Source organism: Humulus lupulus, chromosome 9 (assembly GCF_963169125.1).
Source record: "Humulus lupulus chromosome 9, drHumLupu1.1, whole genome shotgun sequence".
NCBI lineage: Eukaryota > Viridiplantae > Streptophyta > Magnoliopsida > Rosales > Cannabaceae > Humulus > Humulus lupulus.
This window is the reverse complement of record NC_084801.1, coordinates 27,760,773-27,768,745: the sequence shown is the minus strand read 5'-3', so window position 1 is coordinate 27,768,745 and position 7,973 is coordinate 27,760,773.

Genomic DNA, 7,973 nt, shown 5'->3' with positions numbered 1-7,973 from the left:
CCCCATGGACAAGGCAAGCCAATATGACAACCCAAGCATGCCAGAAAATCAACTAGCAATGAAATATCGAAATATAAATAAGCATAATAGAAAACAAATTGAAGATTCAAACAAAGCTTGGGAACAACTGCAACATGAAAACTAAAATAAATAAATAATATAACAAGTGAATGCAAAGCCAATCCCATAACTATCATATAAACTATAACTTACCAAAGCTATAAATAAGAAAAGAGAATACAGTGCAAATAAAATCAAACTTGTCAAACAACTTGTTGCCATTAAGACATTAGTTTTTCAGATAGTAGGGAGCAATGAAGACATAAAGTGTTTCATAACTTTCTTCAGAAAACAAGGCAAAGGCTTGATACACTACAAACATAATCAAGCAAAGTTTTTCTTTTCAAATAATAAAAAAAACAGCTATATGTCCTTTACTGGTATTAAATGTACAAAAGATAGTTTAAATATAAATAGGTAAAATATATAACCTTCATGATAATATTTTCTCTTAGAAGTAATAAACAATAACATCCCCTGTAGTAATACAAATTAAAATAAGGAAATACAAATCAATGCAACTTAATCTTAACTAGAGTTTATAAGAGCAAACATATTCCTACTGATTTCCCAATAACTTAGTAATATAATCAGAACTTGGTATTATTCCATTGTATGCACTACTAGGAAACAAGGAAATTGTGAAAGTAATTGGACCTATGTAATTTTGCACGATTAAATTACCAAATTTAAAAAAATAGACCAACAGTAGCAGCAAAATAGACAAACAGTAGCAGTATAAAAACAACACAAACTAGTAACAAAATACACCAAAGCCAATAGCAAAATACATATTCTATGCCATTAAACCAATAGCAAAATGCACCAAAGATGTTTTCAAAAAATACCTTGCTTTCAAAAAATGCCATCTGCAGTAATACAATGCAAAAATAATGCCATCACAAACAAGTAAACCAAGCTCTTCTCTTCGTTGTGCAATAATGACTAAATTATATTCACATTCAGTCATAATACAAACAATATATAGCAACCACCAAAAAATTCTATTTGAAAGGGTTTGTAAAATTCTTTAACACTAAATGTGCATAAGGATGGATCAAGGTGTAGTGCACCAAAAATTTTTTTTTAGATTATTTAAATTTTGTGATTTATTTGATTTAAATGTTAATTGTGATGAATTGTTTTATTTAAGTGTTGTTATTTTATTTGGTTGATTATTTGTTTTATTTGATTGTTTATTATTTTATTAAATTGTTAGAATTGTTTGGTTAATTAATTTTAATAAGTGAAAAATTGTGTAACATGCTATTTTACTTTTAGTGTTACATTTTAATTAAGAGTGACAAATGAGGTAATTATGTGAGCTATGGTGGAATGCACTAAGGTGCATGATAGAAAGTAATGCACCCTAGTGATTTAGTGTGTGCTAGTGCATGGTAGCATGGTGCACATGTGTAGATTTTCTACACATTTTATGTTTCCTTATTTTAGATTTTATTGGGTTAATTATTTATAAAAAAAAAAGGAAAAGAAAAGGGAAATAGGGTGTTTGGGCGTGTGACCTAGTGGGAAAGGAAGGATTTCCTTAAAATGATAAAAATAAAAAATTGAAGACCATAATTATTTTGGGGATAGGCATGATCATTTTGTTCCTTTATATCTTTTTAAAATAAAGAGGAATTAAGAGAAAATAAATGGGAAATGGAAACTTACCTTATTGTGTTAGGGGAGACTTTATGGGAGGATTTTTGATAAAAGGGTTATGAAAGGAGAGAAGAGTCATTGCTCTTGTGTGTGGCTGCCGTGACCTAGAGAGAGAGAGAGAGAGAGTGGCGTGTAGAGAGAGAGAGAGAGAGGAAGAAAGAAAGGAAGAAGGAAGGAGAAGGTGAGGAGGAGCCCCTCCTAGAGTATGTCTTCTTGTTTTCTCTTTTGCATAATCTCCTTATTTGATAATATGATATTGATTTGTGTTATTTTTGTGTGTGTTTGGGTTCTTCCTTCTCCTCATGGTGGTTTTCCAATAAAAAAAAACCTAGGCTTGAACAAGGGTGTGGAGTTTGGGTATTGATCTTTTGTGTTCTTGATTTTACAATCAAGAGAGGTAATGGCCTTTTCTTAGCCCTTATATTTGTTTTTTGGTGGGTTGTCTATGAGGTTTTGTTAATAATGCTAATGGTTGATTTTGGTAGGATTGATGCATAGGATTTGGATATTGTGAGAGTATGATTTGTGTTAAAGGGTTGTGATGTTGATTTTGCTATGCATAAAAAAATTGTGATAAGATATGAGTGCATGTTTGGTGATTTCGGCCTAGGTACACCCAAGGGTGTTCTTGATATGTTGTGTGATTTACAATATATTAGATCCATGTTTTAGGACCTATATTACATGGGTAAGAGAATAAATGGCAATCTTGATATCTTGATCATGAAATTTGTTAGATGCATGTTATATTTTGAATGATTAAATTATAAGATGCATGAAAATAATGATAGAAACATGTTAGGTTAATATAAGGCATATGTGAATATGGTGCTTATAAATTACTATATGTTATTTTATTGATAGTGTTTTGTTGGTTTTCATGGAACTGCAACAAATGGTTTTTAAAAGGATTCATGTGAATATGTTAGTGATATTAGAATCATGCATATTATAAGAGTATAATGAGATTTTAAGCATATATGATTTTATGTAATTTTTGAGACTAAAGTTGAGTTTTATAAAGAATTAAGCTTGCTGTTTTTTTTGTAAATAATTGGGTAAAAGTTGATAAAAAGATGAGTTGCATGCATAAATAATGTTCTTGATGAATATGTTAATTTTTATGAAATTAAAAGAGGATTTTAAGTCTCATGTTATGATATTTTACTCAATTAATTTCCTACAGAATTTTTATTGAGTTTTGGGAAAATATGGGTTTATAAACTTGAATATGATGATTTTTAATGATAATAATAGTTGCTGGAATTTTGTAATAAAATATGAAGTAAATTTCACTAAAAATGAATTTGATTAATTTTTGGAATAAATTATTTTTCCTAAGTTATGGTAATATTGAAAAATGATATTTTTAATGGTATGAATGCATATTTTGATAAGTAATGATTTTTCATTTATTTTGATTAAGAAAAATATTTAGACTCTATTTATTTGTGATTTTTGAATAAAATAATTGGTGGCTGAAAGTTGTTTTAAAAAAGGTTAACAATTGTTATTAAATTGTCACATATGGATTTTTGCTACTTAAAAAACTAAGTCTTAAATAAATTAAATCAAAATGTATTTTTTTCCACACTTAAAATATATTTTTCACATCATTTATGTAACACAATGACAAAATATATTTTTCTAAATAAACATATTAAAATAGGTATTTTAATTAAATCCAAGCTTGTTGGGTAATTCTTGGTAAATTAATATTTATTTAATGAAAATGTCACATATTTTATTTTGAGCTAAAATAAAATAAATTTATAAAATAAAATAAACTTTTGAGAAATTTAATCAACTTAGAAATTTTAAGAAAAATAAAGCATGTAATATGTCTATTGATTTTAAAATAATAAAAGAAATGTAGAATTATCGTTTTTGAAAATGTCTTTATTACGCAATGTTCCCACGTATGCATATTATATGCAAATCTACTTTTACGTCCAAAATCATGATTATTATTCAACTATGTGATTTTTATAAAACAATCATGTTAGTAAAATGGGTAGAACCAGCATTATTCTTTTTGGCGATAATTGCATGTTTAGTGTAACTGTTATCATGAGTGCATGGCCCATGCACACATGAGTTGTATGGAAGGGCAAAATAGTAATTTTATGAACCTAAGAAATGTTATTTTGATTATGATATAGGCTCGTTGAAAGATTGTGAAATTCTTAGCTTGGACCTGAGGTAAGGAAGTTAGATAGATTTTATGATTTTATGCTATGAATGGTAAGGCTGTTATATGAATGAACTGTTATGAAATTATGAATGCCATAATATGATGATATGTTGAATGTGATATGTGTATGGATGTTAGATACATCAAACAGAATACGATGTTAGATACATCAAACAGATTTCGATGTCAGATACATCGAACGAGTTACTAAGGACATTGAGACGTGACTCCTAGGGCGGACGCGCCGAGGTTATTCAAGGACCAGTGATCTCCTGTTTACCTCATAGGGTGACATGGACAACTAGCGTTCCATGCTCATCATGTATGCTGTATGTTTGTGATATGATGATATGTCACATTTATGTTATGATATGATGATATGTCACATTGATGTTATGATATGATGATATGTCACATTTATGTTATGATATGATGAAACGTTACGTTTATGTTATGATATACCATGATGTGTTAGATGAACGTTAGTGTTTGGTTTTTTGTTGTTTTCTTACTTGCTTATTTGTTTGTACTACTTTACTGGGCTTTTAGCTCACCCCCCTTACTTTCCTTCCAGGTAGCAAATAGGTTTTCTCTATGGCACGCGTGGTGACGTGAGGAGTTCTTTCATCATGGGGTGTATGGCGTGGGGCAATCCTATGGACGATAAAACGATCAACGTAGAACGCCATTTAAATTATGTTTTTGTTTTTTTTAAGAGACTTTCCTAAATTATCAGTGGGACTCTGTTATTTAAATTATTTGGTTTTCTTTGAACTTTGCATAAAAACCTATGTTTTATTTTAAACTTATGGCGCCAACTTGCATGATTTTAAATAAGTCCCCCTGAGACTTTAATAATGGATGGTATTCTTTTATAAATTATGTTATGCGAATGTTTTGTAAGTATTAGTCTAGGGCGTTCTTTACACAAGGTAAAGAACAAACCTCCAAATTGTCAAGATTAACATGCCCAACCTTGATCATCCCATTTTCCATCATCATTCAATCGGTAGACCTTAACATTGAATTTTATGTTAAAAAACTAAGGTTAATTAGTCAAACGAACATATGTATACATAGTTTAATTAGTTATATATATATAACTAAAAATAAAACTCTACCTCAGAATGAGACACACATGAAGAGGAAGATAGAGAAAAATAGAGAACCACATCTGGGCCCTTGTTCTTGCTTGTCACTTAAGAGTTGAGGCAGAGAGAAAGAAAAAGGGAGGATGTCGTGGTGTGCTTCAAGGGATCATCCTTCAGCCATCAATGGCCTGATGACGTCAACGGTGGTGAGGGAAGGAAGGGCTGGAGAGACTAGAGAGTAAAGGTGCGAGAGAAGGAAGTGATAACAACAACACAATGTACAAAACTACATATAAAGATATATATACATTGATTAAATGATATTAATTGAAATCTAAATGATAAAAAAACAAAAACAAAATACCCCATAGAAAAGCAGAGGTCCAAGTGTTCTTGCCTAGGTTCTTGCTTCCAGCGGGAGAGATATCAGAGAGAAAGAATGACAGGGAAGGTGGCACGGTCATGGTGTGTTTCAGCAACTCAACAAAATTGATTAGAGAGTACCAGCATGACTCGCATTACTGGCGTGACTCGCATGAGAGAGAGAGGGCTGAGGAAACTAAGTGAGAGAGAGAGGCAGAGGAGGCGACACTGATTTAGGGAGCTGGTTTGGATAGTTTAGGTTTAGGGATTCAATGAGAGATGATGAGGGATTAGAGAAATTTCTGTGGTTGTTCACTTTTTTTCTTTTCTTCTCGAATTAGACCAAATTTTCATATGGCACCTTGTTTCTTTTTCATTTGGCGCCTAAACATATAGGTGTAACACTTGTTAAAAAAATAATTAATTCTTCGTGTTTTTTTTTTCATTTGCCCATTAATAACGCTTCTTCATTTATGTAACTTTTTTACTGTAACATATAGTCAAAATTGTTGTAGTAATAACCTTTGAAATTTTGTAAACTGTTCTTTAACACTGTTTTGGGGATCCCATGTATCAAATGTTTATTTAAATGAAATTTATCTTTTATGACCAAAATCTTTGAACCCTAGTTCGATTACGGTTTTAATGTCACATTTTTAACTAAATGACTTGAGTAGCAAGTCTTGCACCTTTATAAACACACAGTGTAATAGTCTTGGTTATCTAGGGCATTACAACTTGGTATCAGAGCGGTCTAGGCTTAAGGGTTCGTGAAGACTAGCTGTACATGTACATTCGCCGCTAAAGACAAGCTCGAATCAGGGTTTGGTAATTGTATAATCGTGTTTATATGCTTAAATGTTTGGAAAGAACTAAGAATAGTGTTATATGTTTGATTAATAGGGAGCATGAGATACTGATAGGGTCTAGCCCTTTACTGTTGTGTGATGATATTAATGCATGCTTATTAGCATTATTGTAGCATGTGGATAAATATTTGGATAAACTGTTATATCTTGATTTCTTGTGATTTATTGTGTTTCAATGGTGATTCGTGGAAAGATTGTTACCCTTTCATCATAGTCTGATCGCCGAGTCATTGATTGCAAATTAACTTGGATAGCTATGCATCCAAGGCAATCTATACGAATAGCCACCACTGGGTTTGAGGATAGGGATGGTGACCAGGGCCAGAACCCTCCGCCAGTCCCTGAGAACTTGCAAATGATTATGGCAGACATGCAAGCCTGGCTTCACAACCAGGAAGAGCATATTCTTCTTTTGAGACAGCAGGCTCCATCAAGGAATGTTGCATCTATTGTGCCACCTCTAGTGGCACCAGTTGTTCAGCCATTGGAGGTTGGGATTAGGTGGGAGTTGTTGTATGAGAGCTTTAGGAGGTAGCATCCTCCAACCTTCAAGGATGGACCAGATCCACTGAAGGGCGAACAATGGATGAGTATGATTATCGCTATCCTGGACTTCATGAGGGTAGATGGTCGTGACAGGGTGGCCTGTGCCACATATATGCTGAGAGAGGATGCCCGCATTTGGTGGGAAGTGGCATCACATACTAGAGATGTTACTACTTTGGGTTGTGATGGATTCAAGGATTTGTTTAGTCAGACGTTTTACAACGTTGTCGTTAGGGCAGCGAAGGTGAATGAATTGGTGGGGTTGATATAGGGCAACATGACAATTACAGAGTATGCTCTGAAGTTCGATAGACTTGCGAAGTTTGCATAAGATCTTGTGCCTACTGATGCAGCTATGCAGGACAGATTTATCAGAGGGCTTAATGCTATGAAAGCCCGAGATGTGAGAATTACAACAATACCTGGGGGGACGACCTACGCCTAGGTTGTTAAGAAGGCACTTACCGCTGAGGAAGTGGAGAACAAGATCTGGAGGGAGAATGCTGCGAGACGGGAGGTCCGCAGGGCGGTGCTTCCATATTCAGGATATAGTAGGGGCGGAGGTCCCAGTGATCTGAAGAGGAAGACCCATGACACTCCGACCGTTGCTGGTCATGATAGGAGGGGTCGAGGTGTTCAGGGTGGCCGTCAGGGAGGCGGTGACACATGGAGGAGCTACCCAGAGTGCACGAGGTGCAGAACACACCATCCAGGGGAATGTCGAGCCAAGGCCTATTATGTGTGTAGGGTGGTGGGACACCTCAAAAAGGACTGCCCAATAGTGAAGAAAGGGGAAATAGGGAAGGTGCGTAGCTTGACTCCAGCTCGAGTGTTCACCTTGACACAGGCAGAGGCCGAGGCTAGTCCCTCGGTGGTGACAGGCCAACTTTCTAGCGCTGGCTCTCCTTTTACTGTATTGATTGACTCTGGTGCTACACATTCATTTGTTTCTAGAAGGTGATTGATAGGTTGTGTAGACCTAATGAGTATTGTACTGCAGGGTTCGGGACTTTATTGCCTACAGGGGAACTGGTAGTTTCTAGGAGATGGATTAGAGCACTGCAAGTGATGGTTGATGGTAGAGAGCTATTAGTAGACTTGATTAAGTTAGGTATGGAAGACTTTGATATGATTTTAGGGATGGATTGGCTGGCTAGATACAGAGCTAATATTGATTGTAGAAAG